General features: G+C 38.5%; 2 long non-coding RNA genes across 4 annotated transcripts in view; one reads left to right on the top strand and one right to left on the bottom strand.

Moving 5' to 3' along the window:
• Positions 1 to 18,916, bottom strand: part of LOC136864000 (uncharacterized) — a 351,682-nt gene that overhangs the window by 1,992 nt on the left and 330,774 nt on the right. For 2 of the 3 annotated variants that reach the window (XR_010859241.2, XR_010859238.2), the window contains one exon: positions 13,823 to 14,079. This is a non-coding gene — a long non-coding RNA (uncharacterized lncRNA). Of the gene's footprint in view, positions 1 to 13,822; positions 14,080 to 16,714; positions 16,826 to 18,916 lie in introns of those variants that run through there. The other variant, XR_010859240.2, reaches the window with a different exon arrangement.
• LOC136864012 (uncharacterized) overlaps positions 1 to 18,916 on the top strand; it is an 833,240-nt gene that overhangs the window by 628,014 nt on the left and 186,310 nt on the right. The window lies entirely within an intron of this gene.

Genomic DNA, 18,916 nt, shown 5'->3' with positions numbered 1-18,916 from the left:
CATAAGCACAGCCTCAACCAATGTGTCCGTTCTTAAATTAGTCCTCATCTCTCTATTATAAATCTCATTTTTCCATTCTTCTCATCTCTTAATTCTCTCAAAAGTTCTCTTTTATTTCATGTCTTTGACCTCCCAGTAATAATACTGATGATAATAATATTAACAACAATAATAAAAATAAAATCTGAACCAGTGACCTCTATAACAAATTAAGTGGCTTATGCTGGAAGATATTAATGTCATAGGGTCATTTTGATGATTTCTTGAGCCATATTGTTTTGCTACTGAGACTGGGTTCGATGCTTCAGAGCAACATAGTGAAATATTTGTATTCTTGGGATAGTGCTGAGGGCCACGTGGTCAGTGTTATAAATTGTACCTCCATTGATGTCAGCCTTTCTTATGTTGGGCTCATAATATCCGACCTGCCGTACCAGATATCGTATTAGTTTTTATAGAAACACTCCAGAGTATTTATATAACGAAACTTTGTTGAGAATTGTGGGTTATTCAACTCAGCATCATCACTACAAGGAAAAGATGGTTAAATAAATAAATTCTGAAGAACAATGGTTTGAAATTCAAACGAATCGAACTGATACATGGAAAATCCACAGCCTGTTTCCAGTTTCAACCGGGTTCGGAAAGGAGTGAATAAAGCCCTCATGTAGCGACAAGGTTCGGAACTGTGCCGGCTGCCGAAGTCTGTCGCTATCTTCTGGGACAGTGATTAATGACTGGCAGATGAAAATTGTATTCGAGAGTGTTGCTGAAATGAAAGATGGCAGGGAAAACCGGAGTACCAAAAGAAAAATCTGTTCCGCTTTCACTTTGTCCAGCACAAATCTCACATGGGGTGACCAGGATTTGAACCACGGAACCCAGCGGTTAGAGGCCGGCGCGCTGCTGTTTGAGCCACGGAGGTTTCTAACTGATACATATTATTGTTTATTAAACCTTCATGTTGGTTTAATGCATCGCTTGGCCTTAAGAAGTGGAAGGTAAAGGCTTCTGCAGTCCACTACCTCCACACTAAGTGGGAACAGTGGTTAATCTAACACTTATGGTACTTTATCGCATATTTTGGCAGTATTTTGCCGTTTCCGTTTGAATTTGGCTCCAAAGTTTGACAAACCTTTCATTTTTTCAGTACTTTGCTTCTTACGAAAAGCTCCAAGTGCTACAGTTCTTGTATAATTGATATGAAACTATCTGGAGTTATAGTAATATATTCAACTAACAAAACATACCTAAAAAGAATTTTATTTGTTGGTTGGAAGCAACGTTACATGCAACTGATTACGAAAGTATATTATTGTCCTATAGACATTTAAAAAGTTCTCTTCTGATGCATATATGAGAAGAAATACGTTTTATAATTAAGTTAGGTTCACATTTTGAAGTAAAATGAAATGGCGTATGGCTTTTAGTGCCGGGAGTCTCCGAGGACAGGTTCGGCTCGCCAGATGCAGGTCTTTTGATTTGACGCCCGTAGGAGACCTCCGCGTCGTGATGAGGATGAAATGATGATGAAGGCGACACATATCCCCAGCCCCGTGCGAGAGAAATTAACCAATTAAGGTTAAAATTCCCGGCCCTTCCGGGAATCGAACCCGGAACACCTGTGACCAAAGACCAGCATGCTAACCATTTAGCCATGGAGCCATTTTGAAGTCATAGAAAATCACATTGTGTCTCAGGGAACGTCTTTCATTAACTCACAACTAAATAAACAATTTGAAGAAGTTTTAATCAACCCAGTGCTTTGCAACTAGGTAGGCCTATAATAGGTAATATTTACTTCATGACTGTGGTCATAAAATGTCATGCAGATATATGCAAAATTGTAAAAGTTCAAAATTTCAGTCATTGGTCCCCTTAAGAGAAAATTGTTCATTTCAATAATTTATAATTCTAACCCAAAAACATCGAGGTGTGGATTTAATATTACAGCACTTCTTAGTTTTGAAGTACTCCGACTTGCATGTTGAACAGTACAGGAACAAGAAAAACAATTCTCTTTCTTTGTTTATTCTTTCTGTGTTTCTTTCATTCTGCCTGAAACTGACAGTGATTGAATGAAGAGGTAGTGAGAACATGTAGGTTCTGATGTGTGACAGGATTTATGACAGGAAATACTTTACAGGTAACCGAAACTTCGAGTTTAAGGAATGCAGTTTAGTTTGTTTTTGGTGAAGGTATAAAAGGAAGATGATGTGCCATGTAGTAATTTAAGTAATAGAATGTTCTATTAAAACTAGTTGGAAAGTTGTAAGGCCTTACTACTTCCTAGGAACCAATTTACTGTATGATGACCTATTCAATCATTTGAACTGATTTTAGTATTTTTGTTATGGTTATATTTTACGCAGTTTTGCCTGTGAATTTTCAGTGTGATTTGTCCTGTACAGAGTGATTTTCTCGAATATGTCTGACAACTTTATTTCTTCCATTCGTCTTGACTCACCGTATATTTCATCTATTTGTATGTTAGTCAGATGCATATCATTTCTAGTTTTCTCTGGTTTTAGAAACAATGTCTCAAGTTTCCTTTCTGTTATTTATGATGGTGAAACTGTTTCTATTTTAATCCGGAGAATATTGTAAAATTAACATGATTTCTTACTTACTAATAGGTATTATTTGGATATTCATGACGATAATGAAATTAGGCTACAGTATTGTATTAATACATTAAGATAGGGTCTTGTTTTTCCTTAATACCTTTCTCAAGTCCAGTTGTATTAAGAGTTTGTAGAAATTACAATCTTTATTAGCACCTAAACAGGGGCTATTAAAATTCTTTCAAAAACACAGCAAAGGCCATTCCTCATGTAATTTATTACACGAAGTTGGACACCAGATGTTCGAAATCAGAGCATCTATCGCCGTGTCCTAACGTTTAGTACGGCCGACTGAGTTCGAATCCTGTTATTGGTTACTATGATCCGGCATTAGCAGAATGACTGGAAAGTGGCTTACTCAGCCCCTTCAAAATTTTGGAACGAAGTATGATATGGAAATTAGCGCTCTGGTCACAGAATCAAGATTTAACAACTGGGCGTCGCGTATGCCGCCTGCAGTCTCTTCAATACAAGCCATGAACACTACCTAGGTATATAATCGAAAGCGCTGCTATAGAGTCCCCAGCTCACCAAAGCCTGAAGTCAGGGAAGCCAACTCATTACCCATTCCATTACTAATTCAGTAATTACCGAGCGAGTTGGCTATGCAATTGCATAGCTAGGCCTATGATTTTTCAAACGCTAAATACTGAGTTTGAAACCCACCGTTGACAGCCATGAAGATGGTTTTCCATGGTATCCTATTTTCACACTAGGCAAATGGTGGCTGGCGATGTATCTTAATTAAGGTCACTGCCCCTTCTCTCTGTCCTGAACCTGCCCTATCCCATTATCACCATAAAGAATTGTCTCAGCCGGCGCGAAGTAAAACAAGTAGAAAAACCGCAATTACTATGAAGTTATACTCGAATGGATATTTAACTAAAATATGAAATAACAAACAGCTTTAATTCAATCGTCCCAACTTGGCAGATTCAATCCTTGGTCAGTCCGGTGGTATTTGAAGGTGTTGAAATACGTCAGCATCGTGTCAGTAGATTTATTGGCACGTTAAAGAACATCTGCTGGACTAAATTCCGGCACTTCGGCTTTTCCCAAAAGAGTAAAAGTATTTAGTGGAACGTACATCAAATCACATTATTAAGTCAATCGTTATAATACTGGCGTCAGTATCGACTGTAGGTGCCGGGCTGATTGGCTCAGACGGTTGAGGCGCTGGCCTTCTGACCCCAACTTGGCAGGTTCGATCCTGGTTCAGTCCGGTGGTATTTGAAGGTGCTCAAATACGTCAACCTCGTGTCAGTAGATTTACTGGCATGTAAAAGAACTCCCGCGGGACTAAATTCCGGCTTCTCGGCGTCTCCGGAAACCGTAAAAGAGTAGTTAGTGGGACGTAAAACAAATAACATTATTATTTTTACGACTGTAGGTAGGCCGTAATTTCTAGTTGTAAATAAAAATATTATTTATCTGCCAATATCGTTTTGTATTTTGACTCATTGCAAGAAATATCACCTTCAATTTAGCATAAATGCAGGCAACACTTGTATAGTCCCACATCTTTAAGATTATAAAATCAAGATTTCCTGCGGACAGACTTGTAAAGGCATTATGAGCTTAGCTTGTTACAATACAAGGGAAGGGGTATAAACAAATTATTTATGGCTGGCCCATAAACCACTAAAAGCCAACATTAAAGGGCAGGGCAGCTACTGTTTGCTATAACAGCCACTTAAATCTTAATGACAGTTGTATAACTGAATGATGCCAAAAGGGAAAGGAGTGAAGAACATGGCCTTGAGGCAAATTATGCCTCCGTCTGAATAACTTAAGTGACATTCCAGACGAAAAGGACTACAACTTACATCTTGAGATCTTTGATAGAAATCTCGATTTATAAAATGATTTCATGATCTCGATTTATTTCACTTCCGAAATCAATTTGTAAGTTGAGTTACGTACTGCTGTAAAATTAAAGGAAGCAAGAGAATAATATACTCCTCCTAAAAGTTATTGCTTTTTTTTATTTCAAGTACGGTTTGGGGACATTGCAGTCATCCTTTCCAGGTGTTCGGGACTGTGCTTGAGAAATATTTGCACCAATCGGTTTTGAGACGTGTATTGAGGAGCTTAATTATTATTATTTAAATTGGGAATGGGCGAGGGGGAAGGAGTTATGGCTTATACGAGTAGAATGAGCACACTCCAAACATCTTTCTGAAGTTAAAAGGTTCAGAAAATCGTTTCATATCCCTAAAATAGCGCTGCGAAATACCCTCAGTCGGGCTTTTAAACAAGTATTGATTTGAACGGCATAATAATAATAATAATAATAATAATAATAATAATAATAATAATAATAATAATAATAATAATAATAATAATAGTAATCCTGAAAAGGAGTGCCAGAACTCTAATGATACCAGTCTCTCAACTGAAGTATTCTTAAATTCCCAATGTCGATAGAATTCCCCTTCTGGCAAATCTAGCAAAGGAGTTGAACGCTTAATGAAATATAGTTGTCAGAAACGGAACCTACTTAGCGGAAGGCGAACGAAATCATTAGTAAGGGATAAAACAGGGAAGCACAGGGAGGCTGTTTGTTCATATATAAAAATTAACTTTTTTTTAGGGTATAGCTTTTATTTACACGGAGTGTCCGAGAACATATTAGGCTCATCTGTTGCAGGTCTTCCTATCTGATTCTCGTGGGTGACCTGTGCATCTGCGTGTGGAATGATGATGATGATGAGGAGGAAGGGAGAGGATGAAACCTGGCGTTGGCACATAACCTCCTGTCGAATAACACCAGACGGTCTTTTCGAGGCTTAACTCCCCTATCCTACGAATTACCAATAGCGTCGTGTTTCCACTCTCCATATGACCATTACGGAGAGGTTTTGAAATGAATCCAGGCTTCGGGAGATAGTGGGTTCGAACCCCACTGTCGGCAGCCCTGAATATGGTTTTCCGTGGTTTCCCATTTTCACACCAGGCAAATGCTGGAGCAGTACCTTAATTAAGGCCACGGCCGCTTACTTCCCAGTCCTAGCCCTTTCCTGTCACATCGTCGCCGTAAGACCTATCTGTGTCGGCGCGACGTAAAGCCAATAGCAAAAAAAAAAAGGTAAAAAGAAGAAGAATCCAGGTTTTTGGCAGGAAATCTAGTGGTTAGAAATTGTATACTACCACCTCTTCTACCTTGCCGGCTAAGTTTGTGATGTCAAAAATTTCTTCCACCAACGGGACTCGAACAGGCTAACCACGGCGTCAGATCATATACAATTGACACCTTAATGATTATGGCCACCACGCGTACAAAATGAAATTATTATCATTATTATTATTATTATTATTATTATTATTATTATTATTATTATTATTTATCTGTTTACCCTCGAGGGTCGGCTTTGCCCTCGGACTCAGCGTGGGATCCCACCTCTACCGCCTCAAGGGCAGGGTCGGGAATACAACTGGGGAGGATGACCGGTACCTCGCCCAGGCGCCCTCACCTGCTATGCTGAACAGGGGCCTTGTGGGGGGGATGGGAAGACTGGAAGGGATAAACAAGGAAGAGGGAAGGAAGCGGCCGTGGTCTTAAGTTGGGAACCATCCCGGCATTTGCCTGGAGGAGAAGAGGGAAACCACGGAAAACCACTTCAAGGATGGATGAGGTGGGAATCGAACCCACCTCTACTCAGTTGACCTCCCGAGGCTGAGTGGACACCGTTCCAGCCCTCGTACCACTTTTCAAATTTCGTGGCAGAGGCGGGAATCGAACCCGGGCCTCCGGGGGTGGCAGCTAATCACGCTGACCACAGAGGCGGACACAAAATTACCTATTTATATTTGAATTAAGATACTCTTTCTAGAGGAAGATATAGGCCCACTATTTCATTCGATAACGAAGGACCGGGAACCAGTGGCGGAAAAGGTGAGCTCATGGCAGGTCTTCACAATTCAACAGCACTGAAGACACACATTTGTCTTATCCTCTTCAGGGAGACCAGTCGATGCGTTTAATTTCAGCAATATTCTCTGTTACTCAGACTTGAACTATCCCAATAGATGGCGAGCAGCCGTAACTGTCGAGAACTAATGCTGTTCAGAGAAGTATGGCTTCAAACAAGGTGCTGGTTTAGCTTAATTGCTTCCCAATCGACTATCATTATTGTTCAATTCCTTATTTAGTGTTCAAAATAAATTCGGCTTCGAAAATTCTAAAGCCGTCCCCGTGGTGTAGGGGTAGCGTGCCTGCCTCTTACCCTGAGGCCCCGAGTTCGATTCCTGGCCAGGTCAGGGATTTTTACCTGAACCTGAGGGCTGGTTCGAGGTCCACTCAGCCTACGTGATTATAATTGAGGAGCTATCTTACAGTGAGATAGCGGCCCCGGTCTAGAAAGCCAAGAATAACGGCAGAGAGGATTCGTCGTGCTAACCACACGAAACCTCGTAATCTGCAGGCCTTCGGGCTGAGCGGCGGTCGCTTGGTAGGCGAAGGCCCTTCAAGGGCTGTAGTGCCTTGGGGTTTGGTTTGGTTTGGTTTGGTTTTTGAAAATTCTAAAGGTGTTGACTTGGCTTCATGAATACTAGAAATAAATTAATATCCCACTGCTGGTCTACGTTTAGGTGGTTTCTTCACTTAAACTGCAGACGAATTTTGTGTTGATTAAGGTTTGTCCAAACAGCTATAGATGCACAAACTAGTACAGTCAGCACACAGACTGTCCTGGATGAAACACGTAAAGTACATGGAGGTTTCACCGCGATGAAAAAAAACGGCGTATGGCTTTTTTAGAGGCAGGTGTGTCCGAGGACATGTTGGGCTCGCCAAGTGCAGGTCTTCTGATTTGAATCCCGTAGACGACCTACGCGAGGTGATAAAGATGAAATGATAATGAATACGACACATACACCCAGTCCCCGTGCCAGCGGAATTAACCAATGATGGTTAAAATTCACGAACCTGCCGCGAATTGAACCCGGGACCCCTGTGATCAAAGGCCAGCACGCTAACCATTTTCATGGAGCCGGACTTTAACCGCGATGTTTCAAACACATCCAACTAGGCTACACAAAATAAACACCAGCCTACATGTCGAAGAATTTTAATTCTGTACTTAGGACATGAACGGGATTTAGTGACTCTCACGAGCCCAGTTGAGGAGGTGCTTGATAGGAGACGTACGGTGAGAATGTCGTCAATCTGACCACGTGCCCTCTAATATATGCAAGTTATCTGGATGGCAAGAAGTCATCTTGGCAAGTCAATGTGCCGCAATCGGGCTCCATTCCTAAGTGGTTAGCGTGCTTGCCTCTGGTCACAGGGGTCCCGGGTTCGATTCGCGACAGGGTCGGGAATTTTAACCTGGCATGGAGACTGGGTGTGTGTCGTCTTTATCATCACTTCATCCTCATAACGACGCGAAGGTCGCCTACGGGCTTCAAATCAGAAGACCCGCACCTGGCAAGACGAAGTCCTCGGATATTTGTCAGTACTAACAGCCGTACGCCATTCCATTTCAAAGTGCCACAGGACTTGCAGGGGGTGTATTGTGAGGATTTAAAGCCGTGCATATAGTGAAGAATGCCAAGCCTTTTTAATAATTTTCGTAGAATAGACTAATTAATTTGATTTGGGAGAGCGTCTGTGTGTTACCTTTGATATTAGGCACCTGTAAGTGGCAATCTCCATCATCATAACTGTCATCATGCAGACATATACTGCTAATTACTGAGGTTGTTACACATTTATTATGCGTTAGCTGCAGATTATCTGTTGTATCACAGTCAGTGACTTGATCTGTTTACTTGAAATAGGTGCATATGTTGCTAACTGGCCATGAACATTAACGACTGCTAATGCTACATATGGGATCTAAGTCACTTTGGAACTCTATTTACACTTCAAGAATTAATTCTTTACTGCGGGATCTATTTGCTATTGGGAACGCTCGGACTCAAAATGGAATCTCTCATTTTTATTTTTATTATTTTTATTTTTATCGCATTGACACAAGGATGGAAAAATGACAGGATTGGAATGGTAGCGGACGTGGCCATAATTCAGGTACACCCCGAGCGTTACCTCTTCAGGGATATCCACGGTGGGATTTGAACCTACCACTACCGAATACAAACTCACACCTTCGCAACCCAAACCACACGGTCAACTCGATCGGTATCACCCTTTGTTACAATATGGATAAATTCATAGAAGAACGTTCATTTCAGGTTCAGTTATTGAGCATGTGAAGGAAAGGAGCTCTGAGAAAAAAGTATAAATATTAAATTACTTAATGAGTATAACATATAATTAATTTCCAGATATAATTATTAACATTTTGCTTAATATTCAGACGGTCTGAGTTAGGCCTACAGTACTAGATTTTATATTCTTTTGTGTGGAATCATACGAACTGAAGAAAAGTAATTCTCTTTGATAAATTGTAATTTTCCTTTACATTATTTCAGTAACTTGTTACTAAGTGTCCAAACAAGTAAGAGTCGGGACATATGAAGGTATAAAAATCAAGTAATCTTGCTGTTTAACGCGACGGCTGACATCGTGATCATAGTCATGAACGTCTAATTTTACATGTATTTCGAACCACGGCGGTTGTAAAGCCAACAACGATGTCAGTCTGTTATCACTTACCCATAAGAGGAACTAGTTTCGGTAACAAAAAGTGTTTTTAAATATCAATAATGTTAGTATTGTTGATATCAGAGCCGTTATTAGTAAGAGAGCTCTTCCACGAGATTTTCACTTAGTGTTACTTTTCTTTTATATACTGAATTTTATTATTATTTAGCAATCTTTCAACTTTTATTTATTACGAATAATCTGGGCCTCCAATAAAGTCTCGCATATCGGAATACTCGATTCGTATGTGATGAAGTTGAAAAGGATAACAGAATGAGAGAAAACGCCTATATTATTGACTATGATCTAAGGTGATTGGGAACAGAATAAGTCACCTGTGAATAGATGTACATTAGAACTCTTGAAATGTAAACCTCAAAGTGTCGAATGTCTGATAATTAGAAGTCATTAAGGAATATACACTTATTATCTTTAACTTATAACGACGATGTAATTATGACCACCATTACCCAGACCATTTTCGGCGACGCTCTCCCAGGTAATAGTTACCTTGATAATTTTGAAGACAACTGAACTTCCTCCTTCATAAATTCACGTAAGCTCATGTATTTGATGCAGCTATAAAGTGCTAGAGAAACAAATCGCGTGATGCTCATTAAAATTTCAATGTATTTGTTCGCAATAATCACGGAACTACCCTGTTGACAATGTACTTCAATAACAGTACAAATGGAGGTCATAAAATGTTACTGGATGCAGAATGCTAAATAGGGCTGCTCGTGATATATACAGTTATTAAGAATACAGCGAATTATAACTTGTTAGTGCATCTAAAGGCATGACTGAGAAAGTATAGTAAGCAAAATCGCTTCTATAATTCAAATGTCTCTGTTATTATTTCATCACCGTGTTCTATGTTTTAATTCGATTGAAATTCTCTTTATTTATGTAATATCAATAATTTCTAATACCATGTTGTAATATGAATATCTTATAATGTATTATTTATGCATTTCCAGCGAATCCATAAATCGAAATTCTCTTCTGAACAATTACTTCAGATTATCGAATACCTATTGCAACATATTTTTAAAACATGAGATTTGATGGTAGGCCTGTGAGAGAAATTTGGCATAACATTATGAAGTAATTTTACCTTCTCCACACTACAATGCTGCCGTACTGCTATGCTAATACAGTATATCCTAGTACGGAATATTTTCAGGAAAATTTTCATTTCCATATCGTCGCTGGAAAGGTAAAAGGTTGTATTCCACAAAGCTCTTCCTATCAATTATTCTCCTTAAGACTGGTCACGCCTCACAGCCACATATGGATGCGCAGTCCATCAGAACAATGTCCGTTGTGTTCGTTTTCCTATGTCAACGATTAAACGAGAATGAACCTTACATGCATTGTACACTAGGGGTGCGTAAATACGTAATGCAAACGTACATTCCTACAGTACGGTACTGTAAGGTTCATTTTCCTTTACACATGGGCATAGGAAAATGAACACAACAAAATTTGTTCTGATGAATTGCATATCCATACGTGGCTGAGAGGCGTGACCAGTCTTAAGGAGAATAATTAATAAGAAGAGCTTTGTGGAATACCTTTTACCTTTCCAGCGACGATATCAATTTTTGAATTTGTTTAATATAGACCGTATGCATGAATTTTATAATAGGCTGGGCCAGTCTTCAGTTAGGAGAACAATACAGGCGTATGTTGTAAAATAGCTGGAAGAATTGTCAGAAAAATAACATTAATCCTATTTGCGAATAATCGTTACGAAGTGTTTTGTTTTCTTTTTATTGGATTTCTATTTAACATCGCTTTTATGGGTATTACACTTCGGTGAATAATGTAGGCACTGATGTAGCAATTAGAGAAGGAATTTCCTGTGTTGCTTTGTTGGTGGGTCACGAACACGCGAGCGCAGGTCACAGCATCAAGTGCCGCGAGGGAATGATGTCCCTCAAGGATCATTGCCCACTGCTGAAAAGGTTACCTTAAAGAACGACATGGCAAAGGCGGTGCGGGGCGAGGGGGGATGTCTCTGGCGGCCATGTTGGACACGTCCGCTGGGTTGCCGGCCCACTGGGGAACTCTACATTCTGTTGTATAGTAGATCGGTGAAGGCAAGGGGGTGGGGAATGGACCGAGATCCGGAGGGCGGCCACGAGGGTTTAGCTTTTGAGAATTGTGATTTACTGGGCATGGTTGAAAAGGGATGGAAACACCCATGGAACGTATTCTATTGTTATCAGTGACTTCGACGCTGTAGCCCACAAGAATCAATACAATAATGGCCCCTGAAAGGAGAAAGAAAAAGGGAAAGAAGGAGAGGGGATGGTAGGAATGGAAGCAAAAAATCTCAGGTCAAGGGCTGAGAAATATAAGGCAGAGTGAAGGTGAAACGCAAAAGTACAAAGTTCTTAGGGCTTGTTGCATAATGTTAAGAAATGATTTCATAATAATTTATAGGTCTACAAGACAATTATCATACACTTACAGAAATTATTTAATAGGAATTTCTTCCAGGTACACCTTCTTAATAAGATGAAAGGACATTTCGAAATGTATCTATAGTCAGAATAATACCTTTCTAGAAATGAACAGTCATGAAATTTAACATTAAATTCTACACGAATGAATATGGAAACAAATATTTTTTATGAGATTTTAACAAGAATATAAGAAGATAACGCGAATATCCCAACCGATGTAACACCTATCAAAATTTTATCCGATTGTTTTGTATATTAATTACATACAATTATTTTAGTGGTTGGAAATAACAATGATTAGGTCTATGCTATTTTTTTATATTTTCAAATTGTGACATAAGACAACCATTATGCCAAAGTAAGAAATTATTGTTGTATAAATCGAATAAAATTATTAGGTCTATATACTATAGTGCTAATATAATTATCAAATATTTCGAAATATTCATTCTTAGTTCATTGTACGAAAACTTGTACCATAATACTCCAGGAAAAATATCACATAACTTATAGCAAATATTCATTTTATCTCTGATTAAAGCAGTGATTGATAAATATCGTCGTTGCCGGGACAAAACCTCCTATGTGATAATATTTTTGGAGATATACTGACCCGCAGCACATACATTATGAAGAGCGAGAATGCCTTGACAATTTTCACACAATATTGCACCTTAGATGACAGCACCTTACCGGCCAGTGTTCTAAGCTAAAATATTTCACATAGGAGGTTTTGTCCCGGCAGCGAGGATATATTTAATGGAATATTATGCAAATATAGTCTATAGATAAGATATATCTGGAAGGAAAATGTTCAAAATTTATCTTCAAAATTATTATCATAGCCGTTGCAAAAATATAGAAATGGATTTATAATCCTAAGTGGCGATAGTGTAGCCTATTTGACTCTTTCTTTAAATTCTCCCATCAGACTCGGTATATCCTCAAAAATATTTTTTTACAATGAACAAATTTCCATTTATGTTGTTGATGGACTCAATACTAACAATAAATCTGGAATAAATATTTATAAATAAAGTAAGAGCTTGAGAAATATGCTAATAAATTTAATATTTGCTTAGCTGTAGGTGGAATTAAAGCTGTCTTGTATTACAGCGGTCTCTTCCCATCGTAATTTGCAATTAAATTAAATTCCCGCCAGAAAAAAATTGTATTCGAAATAATTTTAAATAATTTTTATGTTTTAGCAGTTTACTGTAATATAAATTTGTGGTTTAAATGATTTCCTGTCTTACTTTCAGACCAAAACTCTCACAAAGTTATCTCTCTCCTCACGTTATACTGAGGTGTTCCGTCATAATGAGGTGATAGTCTTCGCACGTAAAATTGATGTGACGTCACAAGATGGCTGCCTATGACACATTGACAGTTGTACATGCACACAGATTTCCTATAAATACCAAAACATTGACAGTGAAAGTTAGGTGAAGGAATGGGAAGCTGGGAGTAAAAATTGTTCATATATCACGTATGAAACCTGTCTTCATTAGTTTCAGTGATTATAAAATGAGGGGCTATTAGGTAATTCTAAACGAGAAGAAACAAATGTGTATGGAATAATGATATAGTAAGATGAAGTGTTGTATTAATTATGAAAGGCAAGACGCCGGCTAGGATTACGTAGGATATACTGATTTTACTGTAATATTCCGTATCAAAATAGAAAAAATAAAATCTATTGCGTAGGCTACATTCTGAGAACAAATTTGTCATCCTCACGTGTGATTTAGAATCCTTGACCCCATTTCATTTGATTGTGCCAAAACATTCATTGGAGTTTTTGGTCAAGAAATGTTTCATAATGTTTAACTTTGTTGTTTCCTTCCACAAGAAGAATTGCAATAATATACAAATTAGAGAACATACATTTTTCTTAAAATACATTTGAAAAATGTACAATTTTATATAAACAAAAACAACTGATAATGCTTTGGAAGGAGCATCGAAACACGACTATTGTGTATTTTCAAATTATATCCAAGGTTAACAGTTGACAGACTGCGCTAGCAATTGCAAAACATAAGGTATAATTTTGTGAAAAAATTTAGAATTTATGTTGCTCTGACTGAAGTGTAGCATAAAATCGAGTGACTTACCGGGAAGACTGTATGTTGCATATGCTGACAGGTAGTTGTAGTGATGAGAAGAGAATGAAGCTGCGGCGCTGCGCGTCTACCAGGCATCTCGACGCAGAGTGAGCGAGTATGTATGGCTGCTCGTCTGCCCAGGACGCCGTCGGGGAGGCGACGACGCAACCACCACCACCCCCCACCACACTTCGACCCGAGGCTCGTTCGTTTCAACAACCCCCTCCTCCTCCGCCACCTCTTCTTCGGCGGTATCTCTGCAAGCCCTGCAAGGCAGGAATGAGAACTATACGGGCTCTTTCCTTTTTTTAAACAAAAAGATTGAGAGGGGGTGCAAGGGGATCTTCACTATATGTTGTGCACAAACGCAAAACCGGGCGGGGGTTGGTGTAACCCTGTTGTATGAAAGAGGAGGGTTGGTTGGTCCGCTCGGTTGATATAACGTGTTTCTGGAGGGGTGGCAGAGAGGGGATTGTGATGATGGTAGTTTTTAGGATATACTTCCCCTCCCTTACCCTTTGCGAATGTATATACGTGTATGTGAGTGTGTATATGTGTGCAAAGTGAGCTGTGGGGGGAAAGAGGAGTGGCCATGGTTCTAAATGGGTTGGGCTAGCTGGAAGAGCAGATCTCCGCTTTATAGCAAAGTGAGAAAGTGGGACAAAGACAGAAATAGGAAGACGGGTTGATATGCATATAAGAAGATGGAAAGTTAGTAGATTAATATGCAAGTGAAGAAGACAGGAAGCATATGTACAGCACAGACATTTAGGATGAACTTTGGAAGAGAAATGCAAAAAAATAGAAAACCATGAAATTAAGAAGAGTGAAGGCTATGGTATTTTAAATTTCATGTGTTTTTTTTTTTTTTTTTTGCTATGCAGAGAGAGAAAAGTGACAATCTCTCGACATGAAACAAGGGCTCTTTATTCCCATATGATGCAATATTTAAAACGCGAATGTTGCCCTCAATAACTGAACTACGCAGCTACAGAAAATTTTCCTGAAAATGAATTCCTTAATTTCATTTAAATATGACCCACGCGTGGAACTGTAGACAAACCATTTCTGTTCCTTAAAAGCATTTTAAAAACATATAAGGTAAGTTCTATTAGTTTCCGAAAGGGGAAAAGAGGTAAAATTATACAAAAACGTTATTTCTTTTGCAAAAAGTAGTTTATAAGGAGGAATAGCAGGTCTATAGTTACATGCCTGGAACAATGATGTGTGAAATTACGACGCTGATACATAAACAAGAAGATTCTTACTTTCACGTGCTTTACTATAACACCTACGTCTATGGGTGGTTTCCTTATTTTCGTTAAAACGAGAAATTCCTCACAATTATATCATATTGCTGATCGGTAACACGCGTTCTGATAACACAGACACACACACACACACAGAGGGAGAGAGAGAGAGACGTCACACTAACTGCTTTTGTGGTTTAATGAGATTCCGAGCTATTGGAAACCTATCGACACCAGGCTGGCGTAATTGAACACCATGAAATACCACCAGAACTGAGCTTGGATCGAAGCCACCACATTGGGTTTAAGTTCCAGCGCAGTATAATGTGACGCAGTCTGGTACACTACTCTTATTAATTACATGATGAAGGAGAGACATAATGTATATAATGTTTAAGTTGAATGTAAAGAGGAAAGAAAAGAGTGGATAGAAAGTAGGCAGGTTAAGCCCAGGCGCGCAAGTCTCCCATGGGAGTCAAATATAAAATCCTGCAACGGATAAGCCGAGCATGTTCTCCTACCATTCGGATACTAAACGCTGTACAATAAATAAATAAATAAATAAATAAATAAATAAATAAACAAATAAATAAATAAATAAATAAATCTTGCTGCTTTACACGATTGTTGTTTTTCTGATAATAAGCCACAGGAGGAGGTGTAGTTTTATCTGAAATCAAAACTGCAAGGACGTTAAATTATTTTTGACGCTGAGTTCAAAGGCTTTACTGAAACAGAAAAAGCCGATGGAACTCGAATACTCTAAATGTACCCCACGAATGTGAATATTCTTCAAAAAGTGAACATAAAAAATATCAGGTTTAAAGAACAAGCAAGGACAATAATTCACTTCAAGCCACGTTCTGGGTACTGTTATCCGTGACTATCTCAAGAAAATATGGAACCTTCACCCCCTCCTTTAGAAACATTAAACATTACATTTTAGTCCTCCAGCATAATATTATTCGTGAGTATGTGCACACATTAATTCATTTCTGTTTAGGGAAGTCTATAAGGGAGTCTGCTACAAAAGTACACACACACACACACACACATACACGCGCGCGCGCGCGCGCGCGCATTTATATGAGACAACTTATGCATTGTAATCCTATACATTAATAGTAGTGTAGGCTAATAGGAAACAAGTTAGATTTGCCAGATGTGATATTAAAATAAATCTATTTATAAATTAATACTACTTTATTTTCTGAGAATACTATACCATGAAAATGTATTGGCATACGTGTCCCAGAATTTCGTCATGTAATTATTGATACGATGATTGGCAGTTTGAGCAATCATATCTCTCCTTAAAATATACCTACTTCTAACGTGTTATTTTCTTTAATATTTTGATATTTCCTTTGAAACACAACTTTGTAGAAAAATATTGTTAGTATCTTAACTAAAAGGTAACAATGACCGTTCAGGTAACTGATTATGGGTATTAATATATTTGAAGCTCCGATAAATTGTCAACTTCCTGATATGACGTAACCCATTTCCAATAATTCGCGAGCACGCAGTTACGTAATAAAGGGTTCCCTTGAGATTAAACAATATATTTTTATATGGTTTTGTGTAATATCATTTGAGTGCTAAGGTACGCCGTAACTTCGAAATCTTACGTGCATAGTTATTTACTTACAGCTGTCCAAGTTGCAGAGAGCGGTCCGTTTCGCGAAGAGTGAATGAGTTGCCTTGCGAGAACTTTGGCAGTGAGGAGTGCACTGAAAGCGCGCCTTGCCCTGCTCTCCGGCTTCACACTCACAGATTGAATGAGTGAGATGCGACTATGGAGGGTCGTGTGTGACAGAAAGAGACACATAAACATTTTTATTATCTTAGTGTTGTCTTTCTCTTCTTCCCCCTTTTCTTGTCCCGTTTCCTCCCCCTCTTAGTGCAGCTACAAACGGAAAATATGGATGTCGTTTAGCCGTAACTACTGCATCCTAGGGATGTCCATAGTCTCCTCTATCTGCACAATTACGTTAACACAAAAACATAAAAGGAAATCAAAAGATAGGAGAACGGAGAACACTACTTGTGCAAATGTGGTGTTGATTTTAAATCTGGAGTGGCAATCTATTTGATGATACTGGAGGGGAGGAGAGGAATGTCAAGCCTCGTTAAAAACGTGCAGAGGATTTGAGTGAACTTCAAGGCGAAATCCACAGTCGTAATCTAGTAAAGATGAATCATAAAATGTATATATAGCAACAAACTGAGTTTTTAACTTAACTTTGTGTGAAATTAATGCCTACTTTGGTTGGTTCTTAAATAAAGAGGTGAGATGCATAACTTAACCCGAAACTAATCAGTTAAATGAAGTTCCACAGAAACTGTTTTATTGGAATATCTACTTTCATTAACGACTGTTCGGGAAATCTGTGGTTCCTTCAATATTAATAATTTTCATAAAGATTAGTCTACCTGGGCTGAAGAAAATGTCTGAAATGAAATAAGGGGTCCCGTATATAATACTAGGAAATTCTTTAAAGTACCTAGAGCAACCAGCAACCACAGAGGAACTCCCGTAGGTATTCATTTTAAAACAATGGCAGGAGGGAAAAAGTCGGAAAGGAAAATAACATGTTACCGAGTTAGGAAATATCAGACTTAGAGTCTTAAGGAAGTGCCTCGATCAACCACAAGTGAAGTCTCATTTATTTTAATTCTGCAAACAAGTTAAATCTGCCATGAGCGAAAAGAAGTCCGAAGGGATAGAGCCAGAAAATATCAGACTGGGAGATGAAGTCTTAAATAAAATTTCCCGATCAACTCTGAACTACGAACCATGTCCCGATGAACTCCCATTAGCATGAGGCCAAATTTGTAAACAGCATAAGTCTGACTAACCAAAAAACAAGTACAAAGGTTATGTAAGATATATTGCCGAGTCAGGAAATATCGGAATAAGAAACAAAGACTGAGCGAATTGGCTAAGTGGTTTGGCTGGAGCTTGTATTCGTTAGGTAGTGAGTTTCAACCCCACTGTCGGAAGCTCTGAATATGGTTTTACATTGTTCCCCATTTTCACACCTAGCATATTACTTCCCAGATCTCTTGGCTGTAAGGCATTATTCTCTCCTGTAAGAAATTTATTGAAAGAAGGATTGGGCAATGCATTCCAATACCCTGTAATATTTGTAACCCACTTTCCTTTATGCACAGAGGGCAGTGTGTTCATTTCCCGCATGTGTATGTTCTTCTAATTCCAATTAAACTGTATATTTAGTTTACAGAAAATTTCATCAGACCATGGGCTGTATATGTTATTCTCGGATTTCCGATGAATACAGATTCCGTTATGGGCAGGTTTCTCTATCCCTTTCAGACACGAGGGTACAATTTTTTCAAAAAATTCTGTCACATACTTTTTCATCCATGAAAATAATAAAAAACTGCAGGAAAAGTACTGATTTTTAGCATTTATTTTAGACAAATTTACTACCTACAAATTTGTGACATATGTGTAGTAGCCGTTAATTTTACTTAAATTCTTTCTATTTATAATAGCGTAATTTTACCTGTAATTTCACAATATTTTAACATTTTAATGATATATATTACCTCAAGTCTTTCAATTTTAATGGTGACACACAACTTCACTTCACGAGATTTACAAATCACTATTTTAAGCATTTAAAAACTTAAATGGCATAGATTGCAGATTCTGCTTCATGAAAATTTCTGAGCCATTTGCATCCCTTGAAAGGGAAAGATACACGTCAACATTTCACAACAAAATTCTGCAACTCCAGCGTTATTATCGGAACATTAACCAGTTGAAATCGAGAGAGTTTACATCCTACACAAACATGACTGTGGTACAGGTTTCAACTGTATA

This window comes from Anabrus simplex, chromosome 1, assembly GCF_040414725.1.
Source record: "Anabrus simplex isolate iqAnaSimp1 chromosome 1, ASM4041472v1, whole genome shotgun sequence".
Taxonomy (NCBI): Eukaryota; Metazoa; Arthropoda; class Insecta; order Orthoptera; family Tettigoniidae; genus Anabrus; species Anabrus simplex.
Note: the sequence above shows the minus strand (reverse complement) of the source record. Positions and strands in the feature narration are given on the sequence as shown.